At 36.1% G+C, this 26669-nt stretch overlaps 1 protein-coding gene and 3 long non-coding RNA genes across 26 annotated transcripts in view; 3 read left to right on the top strand and 1 right to left on the bottom strand.

Moving 5' to 3' along the window:
• Positions 1-26669, top strand: part of LOC147843266 (uncharacterized) — a 424811-nt gene that overhangs the window by 302428 nt on the left and 95714 nt on the right. The gene's annotated exons all lie outside the window — the stretch shown is intronic.
• The window catches only part of ano1a (anoctamin 1, calcium activated chloride channel a), a 370388-nt gene that overhangs the window by 156437 nt on the left and 187282 nt on the right, over positions 1-26669 (bottom strand). The window lies entirely within an intron of this gene.
• On the top strand, positions 6490-11116 carry LOC147843272 (uncharacterized). Its single transcript, XR_015495040.1, has 2 exons — positions 6490-6605; positions 9316-11116. It is a non-coding gene; the product is annotated as an uncharacterized LOC147843272 (long non-coding RNA).
• LOC147843273 (uncharacterized) lies at positions 21425-23648 on the top strand. Its single transcript, XR_015495041.1, has 2 exons — positions 21425-23222; positions 23496-23648. It is a non-coding gene; the product is annotated as an uncharacterized LOC147843273 (long non-coding RNA).

Raw genomic sequence — 26669 nt, forward strand, 5'->3', positions numbered from 1 at the left:
CCAGGGACTAGTTCGCAAAAGTAGGTTTTTCCTATATTGATGAATATTTAACAAACGGTGTGAGTGAGAGCAGTGGTTTGAGTGTCAAACTGTTTGGTATGAGCAGGCCTATCATATGATATGTATTTTGTGTGGTTGCGCAAAAGGTTGTGTGATACACAACCCATTACACACTAAAAATACGTAAAATCGCCCCCTAGCGGCCGATTTCTTTCAAAATTCTTACAGACCTCTAGGACCATGAGTCGAACATGCCCAGCGAGTTTCGTTTCGATCACTCATCGTTAACCTTGTTAAATGGCTGCTCAATTTTAATTGGCCAATGGCGGCCATGTTTTTTGAGATATCCCAATGTCCTTATAGTATGTTATGACAACTTGGTCAAAGACACTGCATGCCAAATTTCAAGCTGATTGGACTAACGGCTGTAAGGTTAGAGTAATTTTTATGTTTTTTTAGCTTTATAGCGCCACCATGTGGCCAAAGTCTGCGGGTTTTGCAGTGTCACCTCAAATTGAGCTTATGCATGTGTGTACCAAGTTTGGTGATGATATCTCATTCCGTTCAAAAGTTATAGCTCCAATTAGCATTTAGCTTCAATTAGCGTCAAACATTATTGTGTACTGTTTCGAGTGAGAATAAAAATGTCAACTTTTTTTTGATAATTATTGATATTCAGTGTCCAGAGAACATTTGAGAGCTGGTTTGGTTTAGATTGAGTGAAAAACCTAGGACTAGTTCGCAAAAGTAGGTTTCGGACAAATCGCGATGTATCGGGAAAACGGTGCGTCGTAGAGCAAAAACTTCAGCTGTGCACTTTTGTTGGGGCTAACCCAAGGATTGGAAAAATGTAAAGTTTTTGAGTCTACGACAAACGGTGAACGAATAGTGGCCAAAAATGTCCAAAAAGTGGGTTTTTGGCGCCATAGCGCCACCTATGGTCCGATTTGGCTGATCTTTTGTGAGAATGTAGTGTACCGGGGTACTACGATCTGGCCAAGTTTCAGCTCTCTCGGCCTTACGGTTTGGTCTGGGCAATAGTGACTTCGGCAGAATAATAATAATAAATATAGCTGCGAGCAGCAATTAACGGGGGTCAAGCAGTTTAACAGGGTAAGGTCATATAGCAGTTAGGACGCCTGTAAGTAGTTTATTCGACAACGAAATATACGATTAGAGTGTTAAAGTTTATAGATTGAGCTAACAAATGTTTGATTAAACACTCCAGAGAAGCAACTTCGATTTTTACATATTAACAAATCTTTAATGAACATTTCGAGTGACCGCTTTTATGTCAAAGTGACCAGTATAAGCAGCCCTATGATATAATGTGTAGATCGAGTCATGGCACCTTAGACAAAGACATGACATGTCAAATTTTAAGTTAATCAGATAAATGGTTACTCAGATACAGTGATTTTACAATGTATAGCGCCATCATGTGGCCATTGTCTACGAGTTTTATGCTATGACCTTAGACTGACCTCTTGCATATGTGTAACAAGTTTGGTGAAGATATTTTAATTCCTTCATGAGTTATGGCTATTTTAGCTCTTCTTAATAAAAATGACAAAAGAGCAGTGAATAAGCTATTAGTGATCTCCTACTGCCATCTAGTGGCCACAGTGTAATTTATTTATGTGATTACAGCCATTTAGGTGTGCATAAACATATCCCTTCTATAATTGAGCATGTTCTAACTGTATAAAATGAAAAATTTGTATTTTATTAAAATAATTTAAAAATCTACAGAGTAAAAAGTGTGAAAAGCTTTAATTAAATTTGATCTTAAATGGATTAACTGTGTTCATGCCATGTCAGTTTGGGATTCAGAATGCATTACATAACATTACATTACATTCTTTGCTATAGAGCAGTAAAATAAACTATAAGTGGTCTGTTACTGCCATCTAGAAGCCACAGTTGTGATTTTCTTTACATATGTTTTAAAACAAGGTGTTTAATCATAGAACCAGTTTTACCTATTAGAATTATTATGAAGAGGTTAACTGGGACCAAATTAGATGTTTAATGCATAACAGTGTTTACATCAGGTAAAAATGTGATTCAGAATGATCCTAAATGCAATTTCCCTGACTTTAAACTCAAAAAATGTAAAACAACAAAGGTATGCAAATGTTTTGAACAATAAATAAGTGGTCTTGTTGTGACATCTAGTGGTTAGAAATGGTAGGTGACAGTTAAAAGTCTGTGTTATAGTGGCTAAAATGATAGAATATTGAAAATGTGTTTTTGAGACCTTTAAACATCCAAGATGGACAGAAAAATTACTTATAAATCATTTCAGTGATAAGTGTGTAAATGAAGCACATTTACTTCATTTTTAAGCCATTTTAGCATGTTTTTAGAACCATTTCCACTATTATAGCGCCACCTATTGCCCAATCTCCACAAGATTTTGCATGTTTATTCACATTGATATGCCACATCTGCTCGCCAATTTATGTGATGTTTTGGGTTTTCCTTATTGGTTTACAGGCATGTAGGTTCGTGTAGACACGCCCCTTTTGTTAATGAGCCTGTTACAGCTATCTAAAATGGAAAGTTCAACTTTTTTTTGATAATTATTGATCTACTCAGTCCAGAGGATCATACAACACTGGTTTCGTTGTGATTGAGTTAAAAACCAGGGACTAGTTCGCAAAAGTAGGTTTTGTTTATATTGATGGTTTTTTAATGAACAGTTTGAGTAACACCAGTGGTTTTAGTCTCAAACTGTTCAGTATGAGCAGACCTATCATATGATATGTAGATTGAGTGTTTTTTGTGAAATAGTATGTAAATGAAGCAAATTTACTTTATTTTTAAGCGATTTAGCATTATTTAAAGACTATTTTTGCTATTATAGCGCCACCTATGGTTTGATCTTCACAAAATTTTGCATGTTTGTTTACATTGATATGCCACATGTGCTCACCAATTTCTGTGATGTTTTGGGCTTTCCTTATTGGTTTACAGGCATGTAGGTTAGTGTGGACACGCCCCTTTTGTAAATTAGCCTGTTACAGCTAGCCAAAGTAAAAAGTTCAACTTTTTTTTGATAATTATTGATCTACACAGTCCAGAGATTCCAACAACACTGGTTTCGTTGCAATTGAGTGAAAAACCAGGGACTAGTTTGCAAAAGTAGGTTTTGTTTATATTGATGGTTTTTTAATGAACAGTTTGGTTAACACCAGTGGTTTTAGTCTCAAACTGTTCAGTATGAGCAGACCTATCATATGATATGTAGATTGAGTGTTTTTTGTGAAATAGTATGTAAATGAAGCAAATTTACTTTATATTCAAGCGATTTAGCATTATTTAAAGACTATTTTTGCTATTGTAGCGCCACCTATGGTTTGATCGTCACAAAATTTTGCAAGTTTCATCTCTTTGATATGCCACATGTGCTCACCAATTTCTGTGATGTTGTGAGTTTTTCTTATTGGTTTACAGGCATGTAGGTTCGTGTGGACACGCCTTTTTTGTAAATTAGCCTGTTACAGCTAGCCAAAGAGAAAAGTTCAACTTTTTTTTGATAATTATTGATCTACACAGTCCAGAGATTCCAACAACACTGGTTTCGTCGCGATTGAGTGAAAAACCAGGGACTAGTTCGCAAAAGTAGGTTTTTCCTATATTGAGGAATATTTTATGAACGGTGTAAGTGACAGCAGTGGTTTGAGTGTCAAACTGTTCAGTATGAGCAGGCCTATCATATGATATGTATTTTGTGTGGTTGCGCAAAAGGTTGTGTGATACACAACCCATTACTCACTAAAAATACGTAAAATCGCCCCCTAGTGGCCGATTTCTTTCAAAATTCTTACAGACCTCTAGGACCTTAAGTCGAACATGCCCAGCGAGTTTCGTTTTGATCACTCATCGTTAACTTTGTTAAATGGCTGCTCAATTTTAATTGGCCAATGGCGGCCATGTTTTTTGAGATATCCCAATGTCCTTATAGTATGTTATGACAACTTGGTCAAAGACACTGCATGCCAAATTTCAAGCTGATTGGACTAACGGCTGTAAGGTTAGAGTAATTTTTATGTTTTTTTAGCTTTATAGCGCCACCATGTGGCCAAAGTCTGCGTGTTTTGCAGTGTCACCTCAAATTGAGCTTATGCATATGTGTACCAAGTTTGGTGATGATATCTCATTTCGTTCAAAAGTTATAGCTCAAATTAGCATTTAGCTTCAATTAGCATCAAACATTGTTGTGTACTGTTTCGAGTGAGAATAAAAATGTCAACTTTTTTTTGATAATTATTGATATTCAGTGTCCAGAGAACATTTGAGAGCTGGTTTGGTTTAGATTGAGTGAAAAACCTAGGACTAGTTCGCAAAAGTAGGTTTCGGACAAATCGCGATGTAGCGCGAAAACGGTGCGTCGTAGAGCAAAAAGTTCAGCTGTGCACTTTTGTTCGGGTTAACCCAAGGATTGGAAAAATGTAAAGTTTTTGAGCCTACGACAAACGGTGAACGTATAGCAGGCAAAAATGTCCAAAAAGTGGGTTTTTGGCGCCATAGCGCCACCTATGGTCCGATTTGGCTGATCTTTTGTGAGAATGTAGTGTACCGGGGTACTACGATCTGGCCAAGTTTCAGCTCTCTCGGCCTTACGGTTTGGTCTGGGCAATAGTGACTTCGGCAGAATAATAATAATAATAATAATAAATATAGCTGCAAGCAGCAATTAACGGGGGTCAAGCGGTTTAGCAGGGTAAGGTCATATAGCAGTTAGGACGCCTGTAAGTAGTTTATTCGACAACGAAATATACGATTACAGTGTTAGAGTTTATAGATTGAGCTAACAAATGTTTGATTAAACACTCCAGAAAAGCAACTTCGATTTTTACATATTGACAAATTTTTTATGAACATTTCGAGTGACCGCTTTTATGTCAAAGTGACCAGTATAAGCAGCCCTATGATATAATGTGTAGATCGAGTCATGGCACCTTAGACAAAGACACGACATGTCAAATTTTAAGTTAATCAGATAAATGGTTACTCGGATACAGTGATTTTACAATGTATAGCGCCACCATGTGGCCAATGTCTACGGGTTTCATGCTCTGACCTCTGATCAACCTCTTGCATATGTGTGACTAGTCTGGTGTAGATATTTCAATCCATTCATGAGTTATGGCTATTTTAGCTCTTTTTAATAAAAATGACAAAAGAGCAGTGAATAAGGTATTAGTGATCTCCTAGTGCCATCTAGTGGCCACAGTGTAATTTATGTATGTGATTACAGCCATTTAGGTGTGCATAAACATATCCCTTCTATAATTGAGCATGTTCTAACTATATAAAATGAAACATTTGTATTTTATTAAAATAATTAAAAATCTACAGAGTAAAAAGTGTGACAAGCTTTGACTAAATTTGATCTTAAATGGATTAACTGTGTTCATGCCATGTCAGTTTAGGATTCAGAATGCATTACATAATATTACATTACATTCTTTGCTATAGAGCAGTAAAATAAACATCAAGTGCTCTGTTACTGCCATCTAGAAGCCACAGTTGTGATTTTCTTTACATATGTTTTAAAACAATGTGTTTAATCAAAGAACCAGTTTTACCTATTAGAATTATTATGAAGAGGTTACCTGGGACCAAATTAGATGTTTAATGCATAACAGTGTTTACATCAGGTCAAAATATGATTCAGAATGATCCTAAATGCAATTTCCCTAACTTTAAACTCAAAAAAATGTAAAACAACAAAGGTATGCAAATGTTATGAACAATAAATAAGTGGTCTTGTTGTGACATCTAGTGGTTAGAAATGGTAGGTGACAGTTAAAAGTCTGTGTTATAGTGCTTAAAATGATAGAATATTGAAAATGTGTGTTTTTGAGACCTTTAAAGATCCAAGATGGGCAAAAAAATTAACTTGTAAATAATTTCAGTGATAAGTGTGTAAATGAAGCACATTTACTTCCTTTTTAAGCCATTTTAGCATGTTTTTAGAACCATTTCCACTATTATAGCGCCACCTATTGCCCAATCTCCACAAAATTTTGCATGTTTATTCACATTGATATGTCACATGTACTCACCAATTTCTGTGATGTTTTTGGTTTTCCTTATTGGTTTACAGGCATGTAGGTTCATGTAGACACGCCCCTTTTGTTAATGAGCCTGTTACAGCTATCTAAAATGGAAAGTTCAAATTTTTTTTGATAATTATTAATCTACTCAGTCCAGAGGTTCATACAACACTGGTTTCGTTGCGATCGAGTTAAAAACCAGGGACTAGTTCGCAAAAGTAGGTTTTGTTTATATTGATGGATTTTTAATGAACGGTGTGAGTGACAGCAGTGGTTTTAGTGTCAAACTATTCAGTATGAGCAGACCTATCATATGATATGTAGATTAAATGTATTTGTGAATAAGTGTTTAAATGAAGCACATTTACTTTATTTTTAAGCCTTTTGGCATGTTTTTAAGGCTATTTTTGCTATTATAGCGCCACCTATGGTTTGATCTTCACAAAATTTTGCAAGTTTCATCTCGTTGATATGCCACATGTGCTCACCAATTTCTGTGATGTTGTGAGTTTTCCTTATTGGTTTAGAGGCATGTAGGTTTGTGTGGACACGCCCCTTTTGTAAATTAGCCTGTTTCAGCTAGCCAAAGTAAAAAGTTCAACTTTTTTTTGATAATTATTGATCTACACAGTCCAGAGATTCTAACAGCACTTGTTTCGTTGCGATTGAGTGAAAAACCAGGGACTAGTTCGCAAAAGTAGGTTTTTCATATGTTGATGAATATTAAATAAACGGTGCAAGTGACAGCAGTGGTTTTAGTGTCAAACTGTTCGGTAGGAGCAGGCCTATCATATGATATGTATTTTGTGTGGTTTTGCAAAAGGTTGTGTGATACACAACCCAATACACCTTAAAATTGCGTAAAATCGCCCCCTAGTGGCCGATTTTTTTCAAAATTCTTACAGACCTCTAGGTCCATAAGTCGAACATACCCAGCGAGTTTCGTTCCGATCACTGATCGTTAACCTTGCTAAATGGCTGCACAATTTTAATTGGCTAATGGCGGCCATGTTTTTTGAGATGTGCCATTGTCCTTATAATATGTTATGTCAAACTGGTCAAAGACACTGCATGCCAAATTTCAAGCTGATCGGACTAACGGTTGTAAGGTTAGGGTCATTTTATGGTTTTTAAGCTTTATAGCGCCACCATGTGGCCAAAGTCCGCTGTTCTTTCACTGTCACATCAAATTGAGCTTATGCATGTGTGTACCAAGTTTGGTGATGATATCTCATTCCGTTCAAAAGTTATAGCTCCAATTAGCATTTAGCTTCAATTAGCATCGAACATTGTTGTGTACTGTTTCGCGTGAGAATAAAAATGTCAACTTTTTTTTGATAATTATTGATATTCAGTGTCTAGAGAACATTTGAGAGCTGGTTTGGTTTAGATTGAGTGAAAAACCTAGGACTAGTTCGCAAAAGTAGGTTTCGGACAAATCGCGATGTAGCGGGAAAACGGTGCGTCGTAGAGCAAAAATTTCTGCTATACACTTTTGTTCAGGTTAAGCCAAGGATTCAAAAAATGTAAAGTTTTTGAGTCTACGACAAACGGTGAACGAATAGCGGCTAAAAATGTCCAAAAAGTGTTTTTTTGGCGCAATAGCGCCACCTATGGTCTGATTTGGCTGATCTTTGGCCAGAACGTAGTGTACCGGGGTACTACCATCTGGCCAAGTTTCAGCTTTCTCGGCCTTACGGTTTGGTCTGGGCAATAGTGACTTCGGCAGAATAATAATAATAATAATAATAATAAAAATCTTAACAAAAACAATAGGGTTTCAGCGCTTCGCGCTTGACCCCCTAAATATAGCTGCAAGCAGCAATTAACGGGGGTCAAGCAGTTTAGCAGGGTAAGGTCATATAGCAGTTAGGACGCCTGTAAGTAGTTTAATGGAAAACGAAACATACGATTAGAGTGTTAAAGTTTATAGACTGAGCTAACAAAAGTTTGATTAAACACTCCAGAGAAGCAACTTCGATTTTTACATATTGAAAAATTTTTAATGAACATTTCGAGTGACCGCTTTTATGTCAAAGTGACCAGTATAAGCAGCCCTATGATATAATGTGTAGATCGAGTCATGGCACCTTAGACAAAGACGCGACATGTCAAATTTTAAGTTAATCAGATAAATGGTTACTCGGATACAGTGATTTTACAATGTATAGCGCCATCATGTGGCCATTGTCTACGAGTTTCATGCTATGACCTTAGACTGACCTCTTGCATATGTGTAACAAGTTTTGTGAAGATATTTTAATTCCTTCATGAGTTATGGCTATTTTAGCTCTTCTTAATAAAAATGACAAAAGAGCAGTGAATAATCTATTAGTGATCTCCTACTGCCATCTAGTGGCCACAGTGTAATTTATTTATGTGATTACAGCCATTTAGGTGTGCATAAACATGTCCCTTCTATAATTGAGCATGTTCTAACTGTATAAAATGAAAAATTTGTATTTTATTAAAATAATTATAAATCTACAGAGTAAAAAGTGTGAAAAGCTTTGACTAAATTTGATCTTAAATGGATTAACTGTGTTCATGCCATGTCAGTTTGGGATTCAGAATGCATTACATTACATTACATTACATTCTTTGCTATAGAGCAGTTAAATAAACAATAAGTGGTCTGTTACTGCCATCTAGAAGCCACAGTTGTGATTTTCTTTACATATGTTTTAAAACAAGGTGTTTAATTATAGAACCAGTTTTACCTATTAGAATTATTATGAAGAGGTTAACTGGGACCAAATTAGATGTTTAATGCATAACAGTGTTTACATCAGGTCAAAATATGATTCAGAATGATCTTAAATGCAATTTCCCTGACTTTAAACTCAAAAAATGTAAAACAACAAAGGTATGCAACTGTTTTGAACAATAAATAAGTGGTCTTGTTGTGACATCTAGTGGTTAGAAATGGTAGGTGACAGTTAAAAGTCTGTGTTATAGTGGCTAAAATGATAGAATATTGAAAACGTGTTTTTGAGACCTTTAAACATCCAAGATGGACAAAAAAAATAACTTATAAATCATTTCAGTGATAAGTGTGTAAATGAAGCACATTTACTTCTCTTTTAAGCCATTTTAGCACGTTTTTAGAACCATTTCCACTATTATAGCGCCACCTATTGCCCAATCTCCACAAGATTTTGCATGTTTGATCACATTGATATGCCACATCTGCTCACCAATTTCTGTGATGTTTTTGCCTCTTCCTTATTGGTTTACAGGCATGTAGGTTCGTGTAGACACGCCCCTTTTGTTAATGAGCCTGTTACAGCTATTTAAAATGGAAAGTTCAACTTTTTTTTGATAATTATTGATCTACTCAGTCCAAAGGTTCAAACAACAATGGTTTCGTTGCGATTGAGTTAAAAACCAGGGACTAGTTTGCAAAAGTAGGTTTTGTTTATATTGATGGTTTTTTAATGAACAGTTTGAGTAACAGCAGTGGTTTTAGTCTCAAACTGTTCAGTATGAGCAGACCTATCATATGATATGTAGATTAAGTGTTTTTTGTGAAATAGTATGTAAATGAAGCAAATTTACTTTATTTTTAAGCGATTTAGCATTATTTAAAGACTATTTTTGCTATTATAGCGCCACCTATGGTTTGTTCTTCACAAAATTTTGCAAGCTACATCTCGTTGACATGCCACATGTGCTCACCAATTTCTGTGTTGTTTTGGGCTTTCCTTATTGGCTTACAGGCATGTAGGTTCGTGTGGACAAGCCCCTTTTGTAAATTAGCCTGTTACAGCTAGCCAAAGTGAAAAGTTCAACTTTTTTTTGATAATTATTGATCTACACAGTCCAGAGATTCCAACAACACTGGTTTCGTCGCGATTGAGTGAAGAACCAGGGACTAGTTCGCAAAAGTAGGTTTTTCCTATATTGATGAATATTTACCGAACGGTGTGAGTGACAGCAGTGGTTTGAGTGTCAAACTGTTCGGTATGAGCAGGCCTATCATATGATATGTATTTTGTGTGGTTGCGCAAAAGGTTGTGTGATACACAACCCAATACACACTAAAAATACGTAAAATCGCCCCCTAGTGGCCGATTTCTTTCAAAATTCTTACAGACCTCTAGGACCATGAGTCGAACATGCTCAGCGAGTTTCGTTTTGATCACTCATCGTTAACCTTGTTAAATGGCTGCTCAATTTTAATTGGCCAATGGCGGCCATGTTTTTTGAGATATGCCAATGTCCTTATAGTATGTTTTGACAACTTGGTCAAAGACACTGCATACCAAATTTTAAGCTGATTGGAGTAATGGTTGTAAGGTTAGAGTAATTTTTATGTTTTTTAAACTTTATAGCGCCACCATGTGGCCAAAGTCCACGGGTTTTGCACTGTCACATCAAAATAAGCTTACACATATTTGTACCAAGTTTGGTGAGGATATCTCATTCATTTCAAAAGTTATAGCTACAATTAGCAATTAGCTTCAATTAGCATCGAACATTGTTGTGTACTGTTTCGTGCGAGAAAAAAAATTTCAACTTTTTTTTGATAATTATTGATATTCAGTGTCCAGAGAACATTTCAGAGCTGGTTTGGTTCAGATTGGGCAAAAAACCTAGGACTAGTTCGCAAAAGTAGGTTTCGGACAAATCGCGATGTAGCCGGAAAACGGTCCACCGTAGAGAAAATCTGGGTCACTCCACTTTTGTTGGTGCTGACCCAAGGATTCCAAATATGTAATTTTTTTGAGTTTACGACAAACGGTGTACAAATGGCGGCCCAAATCTTGGGTTTTGGCGCAATAGCGCCACCTATGGGCCGATTTGGCTGATCTTCGGTGAGAATGTAGTGTACCGGAGTACTACCATCTGACCAAGTTTCAGCTCTCTCGGACTTACGGTTTGGTCTGGGCAATAGTGACTTCGGCAGAATAATAATAATAAAAATCCTTACAAATACAATAGGGTTTCAGCGCTTCGCGCTTGACCCCCTAAATATAGCTGCAAGCAGCAATTAACGGGGGTCAAGCAGTTTAGCAGGGTAAGGTCATATAGCAGTTAGGACGCCTGTAAGTAGTTTAATCGACAACAAAATATACGATTAGAGTGTAAAAGTTTATAGATTGAGCTAACAAATGTTTGATTAAACACTCCAGAGAAGCAACTTCGATTTTTACATATTGACAAATTTTTAATGAACATTTCGAGGGACCGCTTTTATGTCAAAGCGTTCAGTATAAGCAGCCCTAAGATATGTGTAGATCGAGTCATGGCACCTTAGACAAAGACAAGGCATGTCAAATTTCTAGTTAATCAGATAAATGGTTACTCGGATACAGTGATTTTACAATGTATAGCGCCACCATGTGGCCAATGTCTACGAGTTTTATGCTATGACCTCTGATTAACCTCTTGCATATGTGTAACAAGTTTGATGTAGATATTTCAATCCATTCATGAGTTATGGCTATTTTAGCTCTTCCCAACAAAAATGACAAAACTATATCACTATATAAACTAATAATTTTGTGTTTTATTAAAATAATTTAAAAATCTACAAAAGAGTAAAAGGTGTGACAAGCTTTGACAAAATTTAATCTTAAATGCATTAACTGTGTTCAGTTCATGTCAATTTGGGATTCAGAAAGCATTACATTACATTACATTCTTTGCTACAGAGCAGTAAAATAAACTATAAACTATAAGTGGTCTGTTACTGCCATCTAGTGGCCACAGTTGTGATTTTCTTTACATATGTTTTAAAACAAGGTGTTTAATTATAGAACCAGTTTTGCCTATTAGAATTATTACACAGAGGTTAACTGTGACCAAATTAGATGTTTAATGCATAGCAGTGTTTATATCAGGTCAAAATGTGATTCAGAATGATCCTAAATGCAATTTCCCTGACTTTAAACTCAAAAAAATGTAGAACAACAAAGATATGCAAATGTTATGAACAATAAATAAGTGGTCTTGTTGTGACATCTAGTGGTTAGAAATGGTAGGTGACAGTTAAAAGTCTGTGTTATAGTGGCTAAAATGATAGAATACTGAAAATATGTGTTTATGAGACCTTTAAACATCCAAGATGGGCAAAAAAATTAACTTGTAAATCATTTCAGTGATAAGTGTGTAAATGAAGCACATTTACTGCATTTTTAAGCCATTTTAGCATGTTTTTAGGACCATTTCTACTATTATAGCGCCACCTATAGACCGATCTTTACAAAATTTTGCATGTTTATTCACATTGATATGTCACATGTGCTCACCAATTTCTGTGATGTTTTGGGTTTTCCTTATTGGTTTACAGGCATGTAGGTTTGTGTAGACACGCCCCTTTTGTTAATGAGCCTGTTACAGCTAGCCAAAGTGAAAAGTTCAACATTTTTTTGATAATTATTGATCTACTTAGTCCAGAGGTTCATACAACACTGGTTTCGTTGCGATTGAGTTAAAAACCAGGGACTAGTTCGCAAAAGTAGGTTTTGTACATATTAATGGTTTTTTGATGAACGGTGTGAGTGACAGCAGTGGTTTTAGTGTCAAACTGTTCGGTATGACCAGACCTATCATATGATATGTAGATTAAGTGTATTTGTGAAATAGTGTTTAAATTAAGCACATTTACTTTATTTTTAAGCCATTTGGCATGTTTTTAAGACTATTTTTGCTATTATAGCGCCACCTATGGTTTGATCTTCACAAAATTTTGCAAGTTTCTTCTCATTGATATGCCACATGAGCTCACCAATTTCTGTGATGTTTTGGGCTTTCCTTATTGGTTTACAGGCATGTAGGTCCGTGTGGACACGCCCCTTTTGTAAATTAGCCTGTTACAGCTAGCCAAAGTGAAAAGTACAACTTTTTTTTGATAATTATTGATCTACACAGTCCAGAGATTCCAACAACACTGGTTTCGTTGCGATTGAGTGAAAAACCAGGGACTAGTTCGCAAAAGTAGGTTTTGTTTATATTGATGAATATTTAACGAACGGTGTAAGTGACAGCAGTGGTTTGAGTGTCAAACTGTTCGGTATGAGCAGGCCTATCATATGATATGTATTTTGTGTGGTTGCGCAAAAGGTTGTGTGATACACAACCCATTACACACTAAAAATTTGTAAAATCGCCCCCTAGTGGCCGATTTTTTTCAAAATTCTTACAGACCTCTAGGACCATGAGTCGAACATGCCCAGCGAGTTTCGTTTCGATCACTCATCGTTAACCTTGTTAAATGGCTGCTCAATTTTAATTGGCCAATGGCGGCCATGTTTTTTGAGATATGCCAATGTCCTTATAGTATGTTATGACAACTTGGTCAAAGACACTGCATGCCAAATTTCAAGCTGATTGGACTAATGGCTGTAAGGTTAGAGTAATTTTTATGTTTTTTTAGCTTTATAGCGCCACCATGTGGCCAAAGTCTGCGGGTTTTGCAGTGTCACCTCAAATTGAACTTATGCATGAGTGTATTAAGTTTGGTGATGATATCTCATTTCGTTCAAAAGTTATAGCTCCAATTAGCATTTAGCTTCAATTAGCATCGAACATTGTTGTGCACTGTTTCGCGTGAGAATAAAAATGTCAACTTTTTTTTGATAATTATTGATATTCAGTGTCCAGAGAACATTTGAGAGCTGGTTTGGTTTAGATTGAGTGTAAAACCTAGGACTAGTTCGCAAAAGTAGGTTTCGGACAAATCGCGATGTAGCGGGAAAACGGTGCGTCGTAGAGCAAAAAGTTCAGCTGTGCACTTTTGTTGGGGCTAACCCAAGGAATGAAAAAATGTAAAGTTTTTGAGTCTACGACAAACGGTGAACGTATAGCGATCAAAAATGTCCAAAATCTTGGTTTTTGGCGCCATAGCGCCACCTATGGTCCGATTTGGTTGATCTTTGGTGAGAACGTAGTGTACCGGAGTACTACCATCTGGCCAAGTTTCAGCTCTCTCGGCCTTACGGTTTGGTCTGGGCAATAGTGACTTCGGCAGAATAATAATAATAATAAAAATCCTAACAAATACAATAGGGTTTCAGCGCTACGCGCTTGACCCCCTAATAATAAAAATCTTAACAAAAACAATAGGGTTTCAGCGCTTCGCGCTTGACCCCCTAATAATAAATATAGCTGCAAGCAGCAATTAACGGGGGTCAAGCAGTTTAGCAGGGTAAGGTCATATAGCAGTTAGGAAGCCTGTAAGTAGTTTATTCGACAACGAAATATACGATTAGAGCGTTAAAGTTTATAGATTGAGCTAACAAATGTTTGCTTAAACACTCCAGAGAAGCAACTTCGATTTTTACATATTGACAAATTTTTAATGAACATTTCGAGTGACCGCTTTTATGTCAAAGTGACCAGTATAAGCAGCCCTATGATATAATTTGTAGATCGAGTCATGGCACCTTAGACAAAGACACGACATGTCAAATTTTAAGTTAATCAGATAAATGGTTACTCAGATACAGTGATTTTACAATGTATAGCGCCATCATGTGGCCATTGTCTACGAGTTTTATGCTATGACCTTAGACTGACCTCTTGCATATGTGTAACAAGTTTGGTGAAGATATTTTAATTCATTCATGAGTTATGGCTATTTTAGCTCTTCTTAATAAAAATGACAAAAGAGCAGTGAATAAGCTATTAGTGATCTCCTACTGCCATCTAGTGGCCACAGTGTAATTTATTTATGTGATTACAGCCATTTAGGTGTGCATAAACATATCCCTTCTGTAATTGAGCATGTTCTAACTGTATAAAATGAAAAATTTGTAATTTATTAAAATAATTAAAAATCTACAGATAAAAAGTGTGAAAAGCTTTGACTAAATTTGATCTTAAATGGATTAACTGTGTTCATGCCATGTCAGTTTGGGATTCAGAATGCATTACACAACATTACATTACATTCTTTGCTATAGAGCAGTAAAATAAACATCAAGTGCTCTGTTACTGCCATCTAGAAGCCACAGTTGTGATTTTCTTTACATGTTTTAAAACAAAGTGTTTAATTATAGAACCAGTTTTGCCTATCAGAATTATTATGGAGAGGTTAACTGGGACCAAATTAGATGTTTAATGCATAACAGTGTTTACATCAGGTCAAATTATGATTCAGAATTATCCTAAATGCAATTTCCCTGACTTTAAACTCAAAAAATGTAAAACAACAAAGGTATGCAAATGTTTTGAGCAATAAATAAGTGGTCTTGTTGTGACATCTAGTGGTTAGAAATGGTAGGTGACAGTTAAAAGTCTGTGTTATAGTGGCTAAAATGATAGAATATTGAAAATGTGTTTTTGAGACCTTTAAACATCCAAGATGGACAAAAAAATAACTTATAAATCATTTCAGTGATAAGTGTGTAAATGAAGCACATTTACTTCATATTTAGGCCATTTTAGCATGTTTTCAGAACCATTTCCACTATTATAGCGCCACCTATTGCCCAATCTCCACAAAATTTTGCATGTTTATTCACATTGATTTGCCACATCTGCTCACCAATTTCTGTGATGTTTTCGGTTTTCCTTATTGGTTTACAGGCATGTAGGTTCGTGTAGACACGCCCCTTTTGTTAACGAGCCTGTTACAGCTATCTAAAATGGAAAGTTCCACTTTTTTTTGATAATTATTGATCTACTCAGTCCAGAGGTTCATACAACACTGGTTTCGTTGTGATTGAGTTAAAAACCAGGGACTAGTTCGCAAAAGTAGGTTTTGTTTATATTGATGTTTTTTTAATGAACAGTTTGAGTAACAGCAGTGGTATTAGTGTCAAACTGTTCAGTATAAGCAGACCTATCATATGATATGTAGATTAAGTGTTTTTTGTGAAATAGTGTGTAAATGAAGCACATTTACTGCATTTGTAAGCCATTTAGCATTATTTAAAGACTATTTTTGCTATTATAGCGCCACCTATGGTTTGTTCTTTACAAAATTTTGCATGTTTCTTCACATTGATATGCCACATGTGCTCACCAATTTCTGTGGTGTTTTGAGTTTTCCTTATTGGTTTACAGGCATGTAGGTACGTGTGGACACGCCCCTTTTGTAAATTAGCCTGTTACAGCTAGCCAAAGTGAAAAGTTCAACTTTTTTTTGATAATTATTGATCTACACTGTCCAGAGATTCTAACAACACTGGTTTCGTCGCGATTGAACTTAAAACCAGGGACTAGTTCGCAAAAGTAGGTTTTTCCTATATGGATGAATATTTAACGAACGGTGTAAGTGACAGCAGTGGTTTGAGTGTCAAACTGTTCGGTATGAGCAGGCCTATCATATTTTATGTATTTTGTGTGGTTGCGCAAAAGGTTGTGTGATACACAACCCATTACACACTAAAAATACGTAAAATCGCACCCTAGTGGCCGATTTCTTTCAAAATTCTTACAGACCTCTAGGGGCATGAGTCAAACATGCCCAGCGAGTTTCGTTGTGATCGCTCATCGTTAACTTTGTTAAATGGCTGCTCAATTTTAATTGGCCAATGGCGGCCATGTTTTTTGAGATATGCCAATCTCCTTATAGTATGTTATGACAACTTGGTCAAAGACACTGCATGCCAAATTTCAAGCTGATTGGACAAATAGCTGTAAGGTTAGAGTACTTATGTTTTTTTAGCTTTATAGCGCCACCATGTGGCCAAAGTCTGCGGGTTTTGCAGTGTCACCTCAAATTGAGCTTATGCATGTGTGTACCAAGTTTGGTGATGATATCTCATTTCGTTCAAAAGTTATAGCTCCAATTAGCATTTAGCTTCAATTAGCATCGAACATTGTTGTGTACCGTTTCGAGTGAGAATAAAAATGTCAACTTTTTTTTGATAATTATTGATATTCAGTGTCCAGAGAACATTTGAGAGCTGGTTTGGTTTAGATTGAGTGAAAAACCTAGGACTAGTTCGCAAAAGTAGGTTTCGGACAAATCGCGATGTAGCGGGAAAACGGTGCGTCGTAGAGCAAAAAGTTCAGTTGTGCACTTTTGTTGGGGCTAACCCAAGGATTGGAGAAATGTAAAGTTTTTGAGTCTACGACAAACGGTGAACGTATAGCGGCCAAAAATGTCCAAAAAGTGGGTTTTTGGCGCCATAGCGCCACCTATGGTCCGATTTGGCTGATCTTTGGTGAGAATGTAGTGTACCGGGGTACTACGATCTGGCCAAGTTTCAGCTCTCTCGGCCTTACGGTTTGGTCTGGGCAATAGTGACTTCGGCAGAATAATAATAATAATAATAATAATAATAATAATAATAATAATAAATATAGCTGCAAGCAGCAATTAACGGGGGTCAAGCAGTTTAGCAGGGTAAGGTCATATAGCGGTTAGGACGCCTGTAAGTAGTTTATTCGACAACGAAATATACGATTAGAGTGTTAAAGTTTATAGATACAGAGTAAAAGGTGTGACAAGCTTTGACAAAATTTAATCTTAAATGCATTAATTAGGTTCAGTTCATGTCAGTTTGGGATTCAGAATGCATTACATTACATTACATTATTTGCTATAGGGCAGTAAAATAAACAATAAGTGGTCTGTTACTTCCATCTAGTTGCAACAGTTGTGATTTTCTTTACACGTTTTAAAACAAGGTGTTTAATTATAGAACCAGTTTTGCCTATTAGAATTATTACACAGAGGTTAACTGTGACCAAATTAGATGTTTAATGCATAGCAGTGTTTATATCAGGTCAAAATGTGATTCAGAATGATCCTAAATGAAATTTCCCTGATTTTAAACTCAAAAAAATGTTAAAAACAAAGGTATGCAAATATTATGAACAATAAATAAGTGGTCTTGTTGTGACATCTAGTGGTTAGAAATGGTAGGTGACAGTTAAAAGTCTGTGTTATAGTGGCTAAAATGATAGAATATTGAAAATATGTGTTTTTAAGACATTTAATCATCCAAGATGGATAAAAAAATAACTTATAAATCATTTCAGTGATAAGTGTGTAAACGAAGCACATTTACTTCATTTTTAAGCCATTTTAGCATGTTTTTAGAACCATTTCCACTATTATAGCGCCACCTATTGCCCAATCTCCACAAGATTTTGCATGTTTATTCACATTGATATGCCACATCTGCTCACCAATTTCTGTGATGTTTTGGGTTTTCCTTATTGGTTTACAGGCATGTAGGTTCGTGTAGACACGCCCCTTTTGTTAATGAGCCTGTTACAGCTATCTAAAATGGAAAGTTCAACTTTTTTTTGATAATTATTGATCTACTCAGTCCAGAGGATCATACAACACGGGTTTCGTTGCGATTGAGTTAAAAACCAGGGACTAGTTTGCAAAAGTAGGTTTTGTTTATATTGATGGTTTTTTAATGAACAGTTTGAGTAACAGCAGTGGTTTTACTGTCAAACTATTCAGTATGAGCAGACCTATCATATGATATGTGAATCAAATGTTTTTTTGTGAAATAGTATGTAAAAGAAGCAAATTTACTTTATTTTTAAGCGATTTAGCATATTTTTGCTATTATAGCGCCACCTATGGTTTGATCTTCACAAAATTATGCAAGTTTCATCTCGTTGATATGCCAGATGTGCTCACCAACTTCTGTGATATTTTGGGTTTTCCTTATTGGTTTACAGGCATGTAGGTTTGTGTGGACACGCCCCTTTTGTAAATTAGCCTGTTACAGCTAGCCAAAGTGAAAAGTTCAACTTTTTTTTGATAATTATTGATCTACACCGTCCAGAGATTCTAACAACACTGGTTTCGTCGCGATTGAACTAAAAACCAGGGACTAGTTTGCAAAAGTAGGTTTTTCCTATATTGATGAATATCTAACGAACGGTGTAAGTGACAGCAGTGGTTTGAGTGTCAAACTGTTCGGTATGAGCAGGCCTATCATATGATATGTATTTTGTGTGGTTGTGCAAAAGGTTGTGTGATACACAACTCATTACACACTAAAAATACGTAAAATCGCCCCCTAGTGGCCGATTTCTTTCAAAATTCTTACAGACCTCTAGGACCATGAGTCGACCATGCCCAGTGAGTTTCGTTTCGATCACTCATCGTTAACTTTGTTAAATGGCTGCTCAATTTTAATTGGCCAATGGCGGCCATGTTTTTTGAGATATGCCAATGTCCTTATAGTATGTTATGACAACTTGGTCAAAGACACTGCATGCCAAATTTCAAGCTGATTGGACAAATGGCTGTAAGGTTAGAGTAATTTTTATGTTTTTTTAGCTTTATAGCGCCACCATGTGGCCAAAGTCTGCGGGTTTTGCAGTGTCACCTCAAATTGAGCTTATGCATGTGTGTACCAAGTTTGGTGATGATATCTCATTTCGTTCAAAAGTTATAGCTCCAATTAGCATTTAGCTTCAATTAGCATCGAACATTGTTGTGCACTGTTTCGCGTGAGAATAAAAATGTCAACTTTTTTTTGATAATTATTGATATTCAGTGTCCAGAGAACATTTGAGAGCTGGTTTGGTTTAGATTGAGTGTAAAACCTAGGACTAGTTCGTAAAAGTAGGTTTCGGACAAATCGCGATGTAGCGGGAAAACGGTGCGTCGTAGAGCAAAAATTTCTGGTATACACTTTTGTTCAGGTTAACCCAAGGATTCAAAAAATGTAAAGTTTTTGAGTCTTCGACAAACGGTGAACGAATAGCGGCCAAAAATGTCCAAAAAGTGTTTTTTTGGCGCCATAGCGCCACCTATGGTCTGATTTGGCTGATCTTTGGCCAGAACGTAGTGTACCGGGGTACTACCATCTGGCCAAGTTTCAGCTCTCTCGGCCTTACGGTTTGGTCTGGGCAATAGTGACTTCGGCAGAATAATAATAATAATAATAATAATAATAATAATAATAATAAATATAGCTGCAAGCAGCAATTAACGGGGGTCAAGCAGTTTAGCAGGGTAAGGTCATATAGCAGTTAGGACGCCTGTAAGTAGTTTATTCGACAACGAAATATACGATTAGAGTGTTAAAGTTTATAGATTGAGCTAACAAATGTTTGATTAAACACTCCAGAGAAGCAACTTCGATTTTTACATATTGACAAATTTTTAATGAACATTTCGAGTGACCGCTTTTATGTCAAAGTGACCAGTATAAGCAGCCCTATGATATAATTTGTAGATCGAGTCATGGCACCTTAGACAAAGACACGACATGTCAAATTTTAAGTTAATCAGATAAATGGTTACTCAGATACAGTGATTTTACAATGTATAGCGCCATCATGTGGCCATTGTCTACGAGTTTTATGCTATGACCTTAGACTGACCTCTTGCATATGTGTAACAAGTTTGGTGAAGATATTTTAATTCATTCATGAGTTATGGCTATTTTAGCTCTTCTTAATAAAAATTACAAAAGAGCAGTGAATAAGCTATTAGTGATCTCCTAGTGCCATCTAGTGGCCACAGTGTAATTTATTTATGTGATTACAGCCATTTAGGTGTGCATAAACATATCCCTTCTGTAATTGAGCATGTTCTAACTGTATAAAATGAAAAATTTGTATTTTATTAAAATAATTAAAAATCTACAGAGTAAAAAGTGTAAAAAGCTTTAACTAAATTTGATCTTCAATGCATTAACTGTGTTCATGCCATGTCAGTTTGGGATTCAGAATGCATTACATAACATTACATTACATTCTTTGCTATAGAGCAGTAAAATAAACAATAAGTGGTCTGTTACTGCCATCTAGAAGCCACAGTTGTGATTTTCTTTACATATGTTTTAAAACAAGGTGTTTAATTATAGAACCAGTTTTGCCTATTAGAATTATTATGAAGAGGTTAACTGGGACCAAATTAGATGTTTAATGCATAACAGTGTTTACATCAGGTCAAAATATGATTCAGAATGATCCTAAATGCAATTTCCCTGACTTTAAACTCAAAAAATGTAAAACAACAAAGGCATGCAAATGTTATGAACAATAAATAAGTGGTCTTGTTGTGACATCTAGTGGTTAGAAATGGTAGGTGACAGTTAAAAGTCTGTGTTATAGTGGCTAAAATGATAGAATACTGAAAATGTGTTTTTGAGACCTTTAAACATCCAAGATGGACAAAAAAAAAAAACTTATAAATCATTTCAGTGATAAGTGTGTAAATGAAGCACATTTACTTCATTTTTAAGCCATTTTAGCATGTTTTTAGAACCATTTTCACTATTATAGCGCCACCTATTGCCCAATCTCCACAAGATTTTGCATGTTTATTCACATTGATATGCCACATCTGCTCACCAATTTCTGTGATGTTTTGGGTTTTCCTTATTGGTTGACAGGCATGTAGGTTCGTGTAGACACGCCCCTTTTGTAAATGAGCCTGTTACAGCTATCTAAAGTGGAAAGTTCAACTTTTTTTTGATAATTATTGATCTACTCAGTCCAGAGGTTCATACAACACTGGTTTCGTTGCGATTGAGTTAAAAACCAGGGACTAGTTCGCAAAAGTAGGTTTTGTTTATATTGATGGTTTTTTAATGAACAGTTTGAGTAACAGCAGTGGTTTTAGTCTCAAACTGTTCAGTATGAGCAGACCTATCATATGATATGTAGATGAAGTGTATTTGTGAAATAGTGTTTAAATGAAGCACATTTACTTTATTTTTAAGCCATTTGGCATGTTTTTAAGACTATTTTTGCTATTATAGCGCCACCTATGGTTTGATCTTCACAAAATTTTGCAAGTTTCTTCTCATTGATATGCCACATGTGCTCACCAATTTCTGTGATGTTGTGAGTTTTCCTTATTGGTTAAGAGGCATGTAGGTTCGTGTGGACACGCCCCTTTTGTAAATTAGCCTGTTACAGCTAGCCAAAGTGAAAAGTTCAACTTTTTTTTGATAATTATTGATCTACACAGTCCAGAGATTCTAACAACACTGGTTTCGTTGCGATTGAGTGAAAAACCAAGGACTAGTTCGCAAAAGTAGGCTTTTCATATGTTGATGAATATTTAATAAACGGTGCGAGTGACAGCAGTGGTTTGAGTGTCAAACTGTTCGGTAGGAGCAGGCCTATCATATGATATGTATTTTGTGTGGTTTTGCAAAAGGTTGTGTGATACACAACCCATTACACCTTAAAAATGCGTAAAATCGCCCCCTAGTGGCAGATTTCTTTCAAAATTCTTACAGACCTCTAGGTCCATAAGTCGAACATACCCAGCGAGTTTCGTTCCGATCGCTGATCGTTAACCTTGCTAAATGGCTGCACAATTTTAATTGGCTAATGGCGGCCATGTTTTTTGAGATGTGCCATTGTCCTTATAATATGTCATGGCAAACTGGTCAAAGACAATGCATGACAAATTTCAAGCTGATCGGACAAACGGTTGTAAGGTTAGGGTCATTTTATGGTTTTTAAGCTTTATAGCGCCACCATGTGGCCAAAGTCCACGGGTTTTGCACTGTCACATCAAATTAAGCTTATACATGTGTGTACCAAGTTTGGTGAGGATATCTCATTCCTTTCAAAAGTTATAGCTACAATTAGCAATTAGCTTCAATTAGCATTGAACATTCTTGTGTACTGTTTCGTGCGAGAAAAAAAAATTCAACTTTTTTTTGATAATTATTGATATTCAGTGTCCAGAGAACATTTCAGAGCTGGTTTGGTTCAGATTGGGCAAAAAACCTAGGACTAGTTCGCAAAAGTAGGTTTCGGACAAATTGCGATGTAGCGGGAAAACGGTCCAACGTACAGAAAATCTGGGTCACTCCACTTTTGTTCGGGCTGACCCAAGGATTCCAAATTTGTAATTTTTTTGAGTCTACGACAAACGGTGTACAAATGGCGGCCAAAATATTGGGTTTTGGCGCAATAGCGCCACCTATGGGCCGATTTGGCTGATCTTCGGTGAGAATGTAGTGTACCGGAGTACTACCATCTGACCAAGTTTCAGCTCTCTCGGACTTACGGTTTGGTCTGGGCAATAGTGACTTCGGCAGAATAATAATAATAATAATAATAAAAATCCTTACAAATACAATAGGGTTTCAGCGCTTCGCGCTTGACCCCCTAATAATAATAATAAAAATCTTAACAAAAACAATAGGGTTTCAGCGCTTCGCGCTTGACCCCCTAAATATAGCTGCAAGCAGCAATTAACGGGGGTCAAGCAGTTTAGCAGGATAAGGTCATATAGCAGTTAGGACGCCTGTAAGTAGTTTATTCGACAACGACATATACGATTAGAGCGTTAGAGTTTATAGATTGAGCTAACAAATGTTTGATTAAACACTCCAGAGAAGCAACTTCGGTTTTTACATATTGACAAATTTTTAATGAACATTTCGAGTGACCGCTTTTATGTCAAAGTGACCAGTATAAGCAGCCCTATGATATAATGTGTAGATCGAGTCATGGCACCTTAGACAAAGACACGGCATGTCAAATTTCTAGATAATCAGATAAATGGTTACTCAGATACAGTGATTTTACAATGTATAGCGCTACCATGTGGCCAATGTCTACGAATTTCATGCTATGACCTCTGATTAACCTCTTGCATATGTGTACCAAGTTTGATGTAGATATTTCAATCCATTCATGAGTTATGGCTATTTTAGCTCTTCCCAACAAAAATGACAAAACTATATAACTACATAAACTAATAATTTTGTGTTTTATTAAAAGAATTTAAAAATCTACAGAGTAAAAGGTGTGACAAGCTTTGACAAAATTTAATCTTAAATGCATTAACTGTGTTCAGTTCATGTAAATTTGGGATTCAGAATGCATTATATTACATCACATTCTTTACTACAGAGCAGTGAAATAAACTATAAACTATAAGTGGTCTTTTACTGCCATCTAGTGGCCACAATTGTGATTTTCTTTACAAATGTTTTAAAACTAGGTGTTTAATTATAGAACCAGTTTTGCCTATTAGAATTATTACACAGAGGTTAACTGTGACCAAATTAGATGTTTAATACATAACAGTGTTTATATCAGGTCAAAATGTGATTCAGAATGATCCTAAATGCAATTTCCCTGACTTTAAACTCAAAAAAATGTAAAACAACAAAGGTATACAAATGTTATAAACAATAAATAAGTGGTCTTGTTGTGACATCTAGTGGTTAGAAATGGTAGGTGACAGTTAAAAGTCTGTGTTATAGTGGCTAAAATGATAGAATATTGAAAATATGTGTTTTTGAGACCTTTAAACATCGAAGATGGGCAAAAAACAAACAAACTTGTAAATCATTTCAGTGATAGGTGTGTAAATGAAGCAGTTTTTCTGCAGTTTTAAGCCATTTTATGATGTTTTTAGAACCATTTCTACTATTATAGCGCCACCTATTGCCCAATCTCCACAAAATTTTGCATGTTTATTCCCATTGATATGCGACATGTGCTCACCAATTTTTGTGATGTTTTGCCTCTTCCTTATTGGTTTACAGGCATGTAGGTTCGTGTAGACACGCCCCTTTTGTAAATGAGCCTGTTACAGCTAGCCAAAGTGAAAAGTTCCACTTTTTTTTGATAATTATTGATCTAGATAGTCCAGAGATTCTAACAACACTGGTTTCGTTGCGATTGAGTGAAAAACCAGGGACTAGTTTGCAAAAGTAGGTTTTGTTTGTATTGATGGTTTTTTAATGAATAGTTTGAGTAACAGCAGTGGTTTTAGTGTCAAACTGTTCAGTATGAGCAGACCTGTCATATGATATGTAGAATAAGTGTATTTGTGAAATAGTGTTTAAATGAAGCACATTTACTTTATTTTTAAGCCATTTGGCATGTTTTTAAGACTATTTTTGCTATTATAGCGCCACCTATGGTTTCATCTTCACAAAATTTTGCAAGTTTCATCTCGTTGATATGCCACATGTGCTCACCAATTTCTGTGGTGTTTTGAGTTTTCCTTATTGGTTTACAGGCATGTAAGTTCGTGTGGACACGCCCCTTTGGTAAATTAGCCTGTTACAGCTAGCCAAAGTAAAAAGTTCAACTTTTTTTGATAATTATTGATCTACACAGTCCAGAGATTCCAACAACACTGGTTTCGTCGCGATTGAACTAAAAACCAGGGACTAGTTTGCAAAAGTAGGTTTTTCCTATATTGATGCATATTTAACGAACGGTGCGACTGACAGCAATGGTTTTAGTGTCAAACTGTTCGGTATGAGCAGGCCTATCATATGATATGTATTTTGTGTGGTTTTGCAAAAGGTTGTGTGATACACAACCCATTACACCTTAAAATTGCGTAAAATCGCCCCCTAGTGGCCGATTTCTTTCAAAATTCTGACAGATCTCTAGGTCCATAAGTCGAACATACCCAGCGAGTTTCGTTCCGATTGCTCATCGTTAACCTTGCTAAATGGCTGCACAATTTTAATTGGCTAATGGCGGCCATGTTTTTTGAGATGTGTCATTGTCCTTATAATATGTCATGGCAAACTGGATAAAGACACTGCATGCCAAATTTCAAGCTGATCGGACTAACGGTTGTAAGGTTAGGGTCATTTTATGGTTTTTAAGCTTTATAGCGCCACCATATGGCTAAAGTCCGCTGTTTTTGCAGTGTCACCTCAAATTGAGCTTATGCATGTGTGTACCAAGTTTGGTGATGATATCTCATTCCGTTCAAAAGTTATAGCTCCAATTAGCATTTAGCTTAAATTAGCATCGAACATTGTTGTGTACTGTTTCGAGTGAGAATAAAAATGTCAACTTTTTTTTGATAATTATTGATATTCAGTGTCCAGAGAACATTTGAGAGCTGGTTTGGTTTAGATTGAGTGAAAAACCTAGGACTAGTTCGTAAAAGTAGGTTTCGGATAAATCGCGATGTAGCGCGAAAACGGTGCGTCGTAGAGCAAAAATTTCTGCTATACACTTTTGTTCAGGTTAACCCAAGGATTCAAAAAATGTAAAGTTTTTGAGTCTACGACAAACGGTGAACGAATAGCGGCCAAAAATGTCAAAAAAGTGTTTTTTTGGCGCCATAGCGCCACCTATGGTCTGATTTGGCTGATCTTTGGCCAGAACGTAGTGTACCGGGGTACTACCATCTGGCCAAGTTTCAGCTCTCTCGGCCTTACGGTTTGGTCTGGGCAATAGTGACTTCGGCAGAATAATAATAATAATAATAATAAATATAGCTGCGAGCAGCAATTAACGGGGGTCAAGCAGTTTAGCAGGGTAAGGTCATATAGCAGTTAGGACGCCTGTAAGTAGTTTATTCGACAACGAAACATACGATTAGAGTGTTAAAGTTTATAGACTGAGCTAACAAATGTTTGATTAAACACTCCAGAGAAGCAACTTCGATTTTTACATATTGACAAATTTTTTATGAACATTTCGAGTGACCGCTTTTATGTCAAAGTGACCAGTATAAGCAGCCCTATGATATAATGTGTAGATCGAGTCATGGCACCTTAGACAAAGATACGACATGTCAAATTTTAAGTTAATCAGATAAATGGTTACTCGGATACAGTGATTTTACAATGTATAGCGCCATCATGTGGCCATTGTCTACGAGTTTCATGCTATGACCTTAGACTGACCTCTTGCATATGTGTAACAAGTTTGGTGAAGATATTTTTATTCCTTCATGAGTTATGGCTATTTTAGCTCTTCTTAATA

The sequence above is a fragment of the Danio rerio genome, chromosome 7, assembly GCF_052040795.2.
Source record: "Danio rerio strain M-AB ecotype USA chromosome 7, GRCz13ab, whole genome shotgun sequence".
Taxonomy (NCBI): domain Eukaryota; kingdom Metazoa; phylum Chordata; class Actinopteri; order Cypriniformes; family Danionidae; genus Danio; species Danio rerio.